This window comes from Rhinopithecus bieti, unplaced genomic scaffold, assembly GCF_001698545.2.
Source record: "Rhinopithecus bieti isolate Rb0 unplaced genomic scaffold, ASM169854v2 scaffold_62034, whole genome shotgun sequence".
NCBI classification, from domain to species: Eukaryota; Metazoa; Chordata; class Mammalia; order Primates; family Cercopithecidae; genus Rhinopithecus; species Rhinopithecus bieti.
Window position 1 is genome coordinate 1,091,340 of NW_016823752.1, and position 12,634 is coordinate 1,103,973.

Here is a 12,634-nt window from a genome sequence, read left to right on the forward strand (position 1 = left end):
GACTGCGGGGCAGCGGGGCGGGGTCGTGCCTAAGGGGTGCAGTTCCTGCCACCTGGGGTCACCCTCGGCCCCGCCCAGAGGGGAGAGGGCTGGACAAGGGGACGGGTCGGAGGTCTTCTGGGGCCCAGGACTCACTTCCTTGGGCTCACCTGTAAAACGGGGTCCCACCTGCCCCCCTGGATCCGAGCCCCCGGCAGAGAAGTTGTGTCCACTCTGAAGCCCCACAGGGACCCAGCTGCGACCGCCCTAGCTGGACCCTTCCCTGCAGCTTCCCGGGAGAAAGCCGGCGCACGTGGGACAGGGCTGGGGCCACTGGAATGTGGCCCAGCTGAGCTGACCAGCCTGTGACATCAGATAAGTCACTAACAAACCCTTCTGGCCTGTGTTCTCATCTGCGCAGCCGTCCCAGAGCGTCCTGGGGCCCACAGGTTAGTGCACACAGTGCTCCCAGCGTACCAAAGACAGATCACCAGTTAACTAGGTTAGCAGCAGAAATAGGACCCCATATTTAGGTCCTAGGGTAAAAAGGGACAAGAACCCATCTCACTCCTCAGTATTGGAGTGAGTAAGGAGCCGCTGGTCTGTGGGTCATAGCAGAGGACGCTGGCCTCTGCCAGCACGGCCTTACTGTGGTACCTAACAGTGCAGCAGAAGTTGTTTGCAAAAAAAAAAAAAAAGACAAAAACTATAAAAGACCCCACCATTTAATTCTTGTGTCTTCCAAGGTTCAGTGGAAACTTACTGATAACTTAAAAAAAAAAAAAAGTGAAGTGACATACAAAGGTAAAATCATGGAAGATGCAGACCCAGCTACAGACTTTAGCATTTGCAGTTGGAGCTTTAAAAGGTCTCCATTTAGTGGGTAAAAAGAGGAAGCCTGTTTGAATGAAATGAAAACAAAGCTCTGGCAAGAGGGAGATAAACATTAACCAAGCAGGCAGCGGAAAGTGCAGTCCACCGTGCTGTGCCCACCTGAGGTGAGAACACTGAGGACAGGTGTGTGATACACAGAGACAGACTGAGTTCCGGGAGGAGGGTGCATGGACCGGAAGGAGGGTGTGTGGACCACGCCTGGCTGCAGAATTTCTCCTGGGGGAGCACATGTGTGTTCGGGTACTGGATCCTTGCTCCTGCAAGTTTGCTCCCTGGAGCAGCAGCAGCATCGGTGACCGTGCAGGGACCCCGGGCTCCACTCAGACCCGCGGGGAGTGTCTCCACTGGGGAACCCGCCCTCCCCAGCGTGCAGAAGCCCTGCAGAGACCTGTGCAGGGGACAGGAGAGGGGTCCAGGGAAGGCCAGAACCTGCCAGCATGGGCAGGAAAAGGGGAGGCTGGGCTCAGGGAAGGAGGAGGGATGATGTGAGAGGGACAGGAAATTAAAAACCCAAGGAACTCCCTCAACCCAGTAACATTTCTTCACATAATTAGTCCCGGAGACAGGAAGGGCTTGTGACTAGCAATGCATTCAGGAGCTTTGAGAGTCGGACTGGAACAGGCTTTCCTTCTCACAGGTGCCAGTTAAAAAGGTCAGAGTGGGCCCACAGAGTGGGCCCAGGTAAGAAACAGGTGTTTCTTACCTGTTTTTTGTTGTTTTTTTTTGGAGACCAACGCCCCCTTTCTCACGCTGGCATCAAAGACCCTCTGGTAACATAGCACATTCTGTCAGACTGTCAGACAGGCTGAATTAAATATCATTTAATCGAGCAATGAAAGTCCAAAGGGAGGCTGCCTGTGGGAACCCACCCTGAGGATCTCCTGCAGGACGTGCAAGCAAATGGCACTGCAGCTGTGGAAAAGGAGGGGACAGGCAGTGACCCCAGCCAGCCACGAGCCCGCTTCACACATTTGTGCAGGGTGCAGGCTCAAACCCACAGGTGCGTGGACAGTAGGCACCACACTGGAATGGACTTTGCCAGGAAGCAGGGATTTCCACCTGTTATCCTGAAAGATGCCTCCGCCTGCACACCGTGGATGGGCATGGAGCTGGCCCGCAGCCATCGGGGGACAGACAGACAGACAAGAAGCCAGAACGTCTTCTCCATGAAAGCTTTCCGCCTTGGCACACAGGAAACCAATGCAGCTAAAATACAGAGGACAAAACCCCAAGATGTGTGTGCCTTCAGAAAAGGCTAGGGCGCATTCTAAAGTTGAGGCAATTCAAGAGGAAATTAATTCAGCCGAGGACAAAGGCCCAGAGCAGCGCATCACAGGTTGCCCGCGGTGTCCTGCTGGGGCCGAGCTTGTTAGGGCCAGGCAAGGCCTTTGTGCTCCACCAGCTTTCACAGCCTCAGAAGCCCAGTGGGGCACAAGGAGATGACGTCACAAACAGGTTTCGCTGCGAGCGCAGCAGGAGGAGCAGAGACCTCAGGGACAACTCCCATCAGGGCGTCACGGCCTACCAGTCAGCAGATCCCGCAGGAGCTGAGGCTGCAGGGGAAAGCCGGATGGACGCCGCACTGTACCACAGCCACAGACTCCGCACACGTGTCTGGGCTCTGAACTTGGATGGGGGGAGTACGGCCTGCCTCTGTGGATTCCACGTAAGTCGTGTGACACAGCGAGCTCAGGTATCAGGCACCTGGGAAGCCGTGGCGCCCATGCCTGTGACCCCAAAGGCTGGAATCCTTCCAGGGCATCTCCGTGTGGTCACTGTGTCCTATAAGCAGTTTAGGAGGGTTCATCTGCTTCCACATTGTTTCAATTTCTCAACTTAGTGTTGGAAACTTTACCACTGGAGATTAAATGCTTTATGTGAAAGCATAGCTCCCACAAAGATGTCTGTAAGGGAAAGAAAAGGAGTGATCATATCTCAGGTGGAGGACACCTCTGCGCTCGCCCTACACAGCCGAGGAAGGCGGTGACGGCATCTTCCCACCTACAGAGAAAAGACCACGGAGCCCCATTGTAAACCTGTAGCCACCTGGTTTGTCTCGGGATCTGTCCTCCTGTGTTGGACACGTCGCAGGCAGACTCGGGCCTGGTCCTTCTGGAGTTCGGGGCGGCTGGAGGGAGCAGGACAGGCCTACCCTGGCCTCTTCCAGACTCCAGATCTGCACAAACCCTGCCTAGACAAGACAGCGGTACTGTCCCTCCCTCGACCCCTCCTCCAGAATGAAGGCGCTGAGGTCTTGGCTTCTCAGTGCCCAGGTGCCATCTGGCTCTGCCTCACGGGCTCCAGCTGTACAGGGAGGGCTTCCTGCCAGTCCTTGTCCCGAAACCTCTGGCCAGTGTGGTCTGGCTGGCTACAGCCTGCAACTGGCACCCAGCACCTGGAATCCTCACTGGGAAGTTAAGCCGGGCAGGGGCCCTGCGTCTGTGTCCAGCCAGCCCCAAGGTCACTGAGTCCTTCCTGCACCCCACACCCCGTGCTGGACACAGGGCTCGGCCCGGAGCAAGGCAAAGTCTCTCACTTCTTGGAGCTTACGTCTCAGTAAAAATAGACAGAAAATAGGTTAATGAACACAGACACAGCCTCCAATCGGGGTGAGATTCATGCTGTGAAGGCAAAGAACACAGACCAGGAGGGTAGGTGGGGCGGTGGCCTGCGCCAGGGCCCGCTGGGAAGCAGAGCCAGACAGGACCCAGCCGTCCCACGAGGGCCCAGGAGCCATCCAAGGAGTGGGAGGCAGATGTGGGTGTGTACGGAGACAGAGACAACAAATATCGCCACCTTTTGGGGAGAATTTTGCTAAAACGAGGTGAGAAACAAGAGCTGAGCCGGGCTGGGAGGGTCAGGGAGGGTTTCTGTTTGAGACTCTCCTGCTGCTCCGATGACTTGGCCGACTTGGCGGGCAGGAAGACAGTGATGCCGCCACAGAGACGGCGAGAGGTCGCCCGGCCGCCACAGCCCGCCCTCCCCCTAGGGCGACAGTGAGGGGTCACCTGCCCGCCACGGCCTGCTCTTCTATTAGAGTAAACACTGATGTCTTAAGAAGTCAGGAAGCCATGTGAGATGAGTGAGATGCTGATTTTAGCCCTACATTCGTGCGTGCTGCCTCGGCTCATCCTCTGTGGGGCGGCTTGCCTGTTGCCATGTGTCTGGCTCTGCCCTGCCCTGAGCAGGGGCCCCGGGTGGCTTCCTGGATGCCTTTGCGGGTTGGGGACGCCTCGGACCCTCTTGGTCCACTGCAGTCACCCAGGTTGAGCCACTCGGACCGATGGCAAGTGAGCTCTCCTGGTGGGTTCCAGGTTGTCATCCAAAGAGCAGCCATGGCCCTAAACACCCCTCCAACCCCACCCCACCTCCGCGCAGGCCCGGATCCACCCGGTAGGCCACTGCCCTGCAGGCTACTGCGGCTGCTCCCAGGTGTGACCGCCCTGAGGCCGGACGAGGCGTTTCCATGGCCCCTCAGAATGGAGTGTTGGGGGTTGAATTGTGGCTTCCAAAGAGAGATGTTGGAGTGCTAACTCCCAGTGCCTCAGAACGTGACCTTGGTTGGAGACGGAGTCTTTATAGAGGGGACCAAGCTAAAAGGAGGTCAATGGGGCAGGCCCTGACCCCAGCGCCACGTGGAGAGCGCCCAGAGGAGATGCAGGCAGAGGACGGGGCGGTGCTTCCACACCCAGGGAGACCCGGGGGTTAGTGCACAGACGGCCTCTGCAGTGCGCTCATAGGAAACGTATTTCACCCACGCTTTTGAGACAGGGACATGGCTCTTCTTCTCCTAGCAAACAACTTTTGATTCCAACTTTTATTTCTTCTCCGGGCTCCATCCTCCTTCTCCATCTCTCTCGGTCCCAGGTGCTGCTGGCATGTCCCCTTTGCTGGGACACCGGAGGACACCCGAACAAACCAGCCTGTCAGAGCCTGGAGGCTGCCCCAAGCCAGCATCTGTGGTTCCACATGAGCTAAGGGCCATTTTATGCCAGCCTGGCTCTCCCTCCAGCCCTTCTGGGCTTGGCTGGCCTTCCCCCCTCCCCCCGATCCCTCCCAGCAATCCTGTCCCAGGTGAGAGAACGAGGCTGGCATGGAACAGCCCTCAGTTGACGTGGGGGAGCAATGGATGCCCTGGGCGGGCTGGTGGATGCCAGAACACCCTGGAGACACCTGAGGACGCCCCAAAGACACCCGAGGATGCCCCAAGGACACCTGAGGACACCCCGAGGACCCCTGTGGATACCCCAAAGACACCTGAGGATGCCTGAGGATGCCCCGAGGACACCTGGAGTATGGAAAGGTAAAGATAAGCCCACATGAAGATGCTGAGAAGCCAAGGAACGAGAGGAAAGCATTTCGGAGAAACCAGGGAACGAGAGGAAAGCATTTCGGAGAGAATCCAGGGCGGCTGTAGGTGCATTCACCCCACAGATGCCTTTGGAGCACTGCCTGTGTGCTGCCTGTGAAAAGTAGCCCCTGACTTTGTGGCGTTCAGGAGCCAGCAAAAGTCTCGTGTTTAGAATTCCAGCCTGCGAGCCAGGGACCCCGCTGTCCCCCCTGGGGTGTTTCCCAGGTGGCCCTGAGCTGAGACTCCATGGGAAGCAGGTGGCCGAGCAGGGAGAGGAGATGTGGCCAGGTGGGACTCAGGCACCAGCCACCAGGGATGCTCTAGATTTCACCCCAAGGCCCCTCTCCAGGCACCCAAATGGAGCCGGGATCCCAGGAGTTGGACCCTGGTGGCGTTTTGTTTTTGAAGTTGGTGTTTCCAGACAAGACACAAAACCGCAGAGTATGACATGGCCCGGCCGGGTGGGGACTCAAGAGAGGGCGAGGTCAGGGTTGGGACGAGGCCACGGCCTCTGGGCCAGGGGGCATTCCGGGGGCTCCGTGGCAGCACTCAGAATTCTGCCAGGGGTGGGAGTGGCAAGGGGCAGGGAAATGCCCTCTACTTCAGAGTGGGAAAGGCTGGGTTCAGCCAACAGAGCTCAGGAGGCTGAAGAGCCTGGGGTTTGGTCAAGAAGGAGAATTGGGATAGAAAGGGGGCATCTAGACCCCAAGAATGAGGTGGCAGGCGGGGACTTGGCAGAGGTCGGGGAGGAGCTCCTGGTGGGGACGGACCAGAAGGTTGGGAAACCCAGTCCTGTGCAGGCTCCAGGGCAGTCAGCACCAGGGCCCCGCACCTGGCACACCTGGTACCCCTGCAGGGGGTGGCGGCCGAGGGAACAGCCAGGGCGGGCCCACACAACCCACAGTGGGCTTGTCACCTTCATCCCACACAGAAGCACGCTGCAGGAGTGTTCTGACTGTACAGTCTCTAACAGCAGAAAATGTACACACCACTTGTGTGATTTTCTTTATAAAGAAACTGAAGCAGATTTTTATTCTTTATTGCAAGCAGATTCAGGTCTCCTGCTTAGATAATCTAGAGAAAAGTCCAATATAATATTACCAAGTCAGTTTATCTACAGAAATAAAAGTTAAAAACAGGAGCATACAAAATAAACTTTACAGAAATGTTAGATTTGGTTTAATTTATATTTTAACTTTTCAAAGCAGATTAATGATCAGTTAAATGTTACTGTGTGGAGGCTTGATTTATGTTAAATGCACCTACTATGTTTAATAATTTAAAAATAAACTCCAGTATTTATGATGATGACAGCTATGGATACCATTCCTATTAAATACATTTTTGAAGACCTTCTTTTATTACATTACATAATGAATAGACATTTTAAATGGTAACGCAGACATTATAATTTTAAGTCAGACACAATATATGCATATTAAAATTCTGTATACTTTGATAAAGTAAAAAATAAAGCTATATAAATTGATCTTTAGATTTTTTCTGCAAAAGTAGAATCACACTTTCATGACACTTCTAACACACCCCATCAAAGCTGCTTAGAGACACAGTATCAGAAAGATTTTCATTCCAGTTCACCCACCTTTAGCTTAAAAAAAAAAATTGCATTTGCCAACTGACATTTTCCTGTTTTAAAGTTACAAATGGGTAACTTCCTAAAGAAATGTAGGATGCAAGGACCTGCATATCAAGATGTTAGACGCTGAGCTGCCAAATAAACAATATTAACATTAAATAAAAGTGGCTGCATTATTCAATACTAGTCAGTGCAAAACACATGAGCTGAGTGGTTTGAAGAACAAGGCTGGAGGTTTCCTGCTACGGCACCGGACCCCTGGCCAAGGCTCAACTCAGAGAAGTCACAACACCCTGTCTAAACATTTGTTTAAACGCTCAGCAAGCCAAGCGGATGGTCACCCTGTTGGAGAAGCTGCCGCATCTGGCCTCCTCCCTCGAGGCGGTGTGGACTGCTTGTTCGCCCCATCTGCTCAGACACAGGCTGGGTTGATTGGGGCTTTAGGAGGCCACGGCCCTTCCCAGCTGGCTCGTGGCAGAAGACTGGCCGTGCTCCTGTGTGCAGGGATGAGGTGCGGCGTGGGCGTGGCCAGTCCTGCTGTGGCCACCTGGTATAGGGCTGAACCAAGGGGAAGTTTTGGCTTGTGGGGCTGGACCTCCCTGAAGGGGAAAGGATCTTGTCCAGGGCACCAAGCGCTGCCCACAGAGCAGCTGGTGTAAGTGAAGCTGTGACCTCAGCCCCGGGCCTGCTCTGCAAAGCCTAGACATTCTGCCAGGAGGGGACTCTTCATCCCTGGGAGGCGTGGGCTACGAGCCCCATCTTCCCATGCCCGGCCAGAGGCTCCTCACAGGCGCCCTCAGGAAGGAGGCAGGATGCAGTGCGGGACACCAGGACAGTATGCACTTGCTTGTGGCACATGTGTGCACACGTGTGTGCGTGTATGTGTTCACATGTGCGGGAGCCTGCATGTTTGTGGTGTGTACATGTGTGGGAGCTCACGTGTGTATGGTGTGTGCACACGTGTTTACGCCTGGGAGCTCATATCTGTGGTGTACACATGCATGTGCATGTATGTAGGAGCCTGTGCGTGTTTGGGGTGGGTACATGTGCATGTGTGCTCGTGTGCAGGAGCCTGCATGTTTGTAGTGAATGTACATGTGCATGTGTGTATGCATGTGTACAGGTGTAGAAGCTCATACGTCTCTCTGGTGTGCATACACGTGTGTGTGAGCAAGCCTGTAGGAGCTATGTGTGCTTACATGTACATGCATGTATCACACATCTGTGTGTAGGAACTTACACCATTCATGGTATGTGCACATGCATTGTGTGGAGCGTGCACACGTGTCTGTGGTATGTGTACACATGTGCATGTACTGCATGTATGTCACACGTTTTGGTGTACATACACCTGTGTACATGTGTCACACTTGTGTACATGTTTGTGTGCATGCATGTGTGCAGGAGCTTGCATGTTTGTGGTATGTACATGTACATATGTATGCATGTGTTCCCGTGTGCAAGCCTGCAAGTGGACATGGTTATGAGTGAACGTGGAGCCAAAAGCCTGGGACACACATGCAGCAGACCCACCGTGTGTGTCTGAGACGGTCTGTGGCAGGGACTGGGTGTGAGTCATGCAGTAGGCCCACTGTGCGTGTCTGAGATGGTCTGTGGCAGGAACTGGGTGTGAGTCGTGCAGCAGGCCCACTGTGTGTGTCTGAGACGGTCTGTGGCAGGGACTGGGTGTGAATCAGCGACTGTGTCTCTGACCAACATGCTGAATTACAAATTGTCAATTTATTAACCTGTGCAGCAGCAAATAAGATTTTCAAAACTCGACAGAGTGCTCAAAGTTGACATTACTTGCTTCAAAGTTAGTTTAAGGCAAGTAAATACTAACTACTGTGAGGTGGAAAATTGTGTGCAAACCCTGCCGTGTCGCTCACTGAGTCTTCTCATACTTTTAGTTTTTATCTCATGCCCCTTATCGATTTCAAATGATCAGGTACATTCATTTAATAATTTCCCAAGCAATTTTTTAAAAGACGTTTGGGAGTGTGCAAAAGTTTAGTGACTTTCACACTAAGACTTGTTGTCAGAGGTACATGGTGACTATCTCCACACAGGCAGAGCTGGGACCCAGCTTACTAAACCTTCACATGAGAATCTTCTATTTTTAAGGCTGAAGGATGGAAATTAACAATGAAACACAGAAAGCAGAGGAAATTGCAACAAATCGTAAAGAAAAAGTATAGCAAATTATCGTACCTTAAATATGCTGTTGAACTAATCACTGCCACCAGAAATACCAAGAAAGGAAGAGGTGTGTGTAGAGAATAAAATCAAATCTGAAAATTCACATTCATCAGAGATTGGAACATTCAGTCAAAACTCTCACCAGAATCTAAATGTAAAGTGGCCAAAATTACATAAACTTAAAAATGAAAGCTTTAAAAACCTATTTTTAAAATTAGACAATATGTTAAATAAATGAATAAAAGAGATATAAACAGCTATGAAAATACTTCAGTGCAAAGGCAATTTTTAGATTTCTAAAAAAATACATTACAAATAATTTGTTAACTGAACATACAGAGAATCTGCCCCCCATACAGGTATTACATTTATGCCCATATTGGGTTCTTAAAAAGGGCTGTAAAAATGCACACACCGCTGTTTGCGGGGGTAGCGTGGGCAGGGCTGCCAAGCCAGGGCGGCCGCACGAGGACCTCGGGGCAGGGTGGAGTCCTCCCCGTTCTGTCTGCTCAAGCGGGTTGCTCACGACCCTCATCTTTGGTGTGGTGTTTATCTGTCACCTTAGTTTATCCCGACCACTGTGTTCACTGTTCTTACCGCCGATTTATCCTTCAGTTCAAATAAATATTGTACAGGTAAAAGATTATACAATCAAATGGTGAAATCTGAGCTTCCAAAAACACCTACCGTCGAGCACCTCGGAAACACCCTCTGGGTTTTGCCGGCCGGAGCCCATCTGACGGCGTGGCCAGCGTGGCTCCGGGCGGGCGTGGCCAGCGTGGCTCCTCCTCCAGCGTCTGGTACTTTCCTGAAAGGCAGCAGTACCGAACCTCACAATGAAATGTCTTCTTTAAGGACCATTAAGGCTACGTCAAAGATTATTTCCAGAAATAGAAATGCCAGTACAGAGAGCAACAGGGACTTTGTATCACAGCAGCCCTTGGGTTGCTAACCCACCCAGAGCAGCGCTGGACAGAATCCCAAGACGAAGGAGAGCCCTGCGTGGGGACATGGGGATGTGGGGACAAGGGGATGCAGAGCCTGGCGGGCGGAGCTGCAGTGTGGGAAGCGGGCAGAGGTGCGGTGCTGCCTGCTGGNCCCACCGTGTGTGTCTGAGACGGTCTGTGGCAGGGACTGGGTGTGAGTCATGCAGTAGGCCCACTGTGCGTGTCTGAGATGGTCTGTGGCAGGAACTGGGTGTGAGTCGTGCAGCAGGCCCACTGTGTGTGTCTGAGACGGTCTGTGGCAGGGACTGGGTGTGAATCAGCGACTGTGTCTCTGACCAACATGCTGAATTACAAATTGTCAATTTATTAACCTGTGCAGCAGCAAATAAGATTTTCAAAACTCGACAGAGTGCTCAAAGTTGACATTACTTGCTTCAAAGTTAGTTTAAGGCAAGTAAATACTAACTACTGTGAGGTGGAAAATTGTGTGCAAACCCTGCCGTGTCGCTCACTGAGTCTTCTCATACTTTTAGTTTTATCTCATGCCCCTTATCGATTTCAAATGATCAGGTACATTCATTTAATAATTTCCCAAGCAATTTTTTAAAAGACGTTTGGGAGTGTGCAAAAGTTTAGTGACTTTCACACTAAGACTTGTTGTCAGAGGTACATGGTGACTATCTCCACACAGGCAGAGCTGGGACCCAGCTTACTAAACCTTCACATGAGAATCTTCTATTTTAAGGCTGAAGGATGGAAATTAACAATGAAACACAGAAAGCAGAGGAAATTGCAACAAATCGTAAAGAAAAGTATAGCAAATTATCGTACCTTAAATATGCTGTTGAACTAATCACTGCCACCAGAAATACCAAGAAAGGAAGAGGTGTGTGTAGAGAATAAAATCAAATCTGAAAATTCACATTCATCAGAGATTGGAACATTCAGTCAAAACTCTCACCAGAATCTAAATGTAAAGTGGCCAAAATTACATAAACTTAAAATGAAAGCTTTAAAACCTATTTTAAAATTAGACAATATGTTAAATAAATGAATAAAAGAGATATAAACAGCTATGAAAATACTTCAGTGCAAAGGCAATTTTAGATTTCTAAAAAAATACATTACAAATAATTTGTTAACTGAACATACAGAGAATCTGCCCCCCATACAGGTATTACATTTATGCCCATATTGGGTTCTTAAAAGGGCTGTAAAATGCACACACCGCTGTTTGCGGGGTAGCGTGGGCAGGGCTGCCAAGCCAGGGCGGCCGCACGAGGACCTCGGGGCAGGGTGGAGTCCTCCCCGTTCTGTCTGCTCAAGCGGGTTGCTCACGACCCTCATCTTTGGTGTGGTGTTTATCTGTCACCTTAGTTTATCCCGACCACTGTGTTCACTGTTCTTACCGCCGATTTATCCTTCAGTTCAAATAAATATTGTACAGGTAAAAGATTATACAATCAAATGGTGAAATCTGAGCTTCCAAAACACCTACCGTCGAGCACCTCGGAAACACCCTCTGGGTTTTGCCGGCCGGAGCCCATCTGACGGCGTGGCCAGCGTGGCTCCGGGCGGGCGTGGCCAGCGTGGCTCCTCCTCCAGCGTCTGGTACTTTCCTGAAAGGCAGCAGTACCGAACCTCACAATGAAATGTCTTCTTTAAGGACCATTAAGGCTACGTCAAAGATTATTTCCAGAAATAGAAATGCCAGTACAGAGAGCAACAGGGACTTTGTATCACAGCAGCCCTTGGGTTGCTAACCCACCCAGAGCAGCGCTGGACAGAATCCCAAGACGAAGGAGAGCCCTGCGTGGGGACATGGGGATGTGGGGACAAGGGGATGCAGAGCCTGGCGGGCGGAGCTGCAGTGTGGGAAGCGGGCAGAGGTGCGGTGCTGCCTGCTGGGATCCACCCCATGTCCTGTGGGCCGCCCCCATCAGCCCGAGACAGGTTCTGGGGCACCAACACCACCTGGGTGGTGACCGCTCCACGGGGACAGAGGATGTCTGCCCATCACATTCAAGTATCTGTCTCCTGGCCCTCGCACCCATGAAATCAACATTCTCTTGTAACAGTGGACTGACGGCTCCGTGCTCTGGTGAGTGGCTGATGGACATCCTGGCACTTGTGCTGCAGGGCTGGAAGCCACTGGCGTGGCCTTGTCCTCCCACATGGCACTGCTTTCTGCACGAGGCGATGATAGGGAGACCGAAAACTTCAGCAGCCCTGACACACAGGCCTGGACTGAACCACAGCGAAGCCGCTCCCAGATGAGCAGGGACGTGCCGTGCGTCGCACAGGGATGACAGATCCGAGTGACCTGGCCCTCTCCTACAGCACGAGGATTGGAGGGTTGTCGAGGAAAGGAAGGACGCAGAAACAGCAGCAGATGTCCACACGTGGGCCACCACGGGGGCCTGGACGGCTCTTCTCTCCCAGCGACGACAAAGGCGGATGATGGTAGGTGGGTGAAGACATGGACCTGGGGGAATGGCCTCTGCATGACAGCACACAGGGTGCGCCAGCAGGATGTCCCTTCTGAGTCGAGCTGAATGCCCGGGGGCCACCAGTGTGGCTCAGCAACTGCAGCGGTGGGTCCAGGCGGCCAGCGTGCCACACTCGAGGGCAAGGCCTGTGACCCCCCTCCTTGCCTGCTGGGGGCCA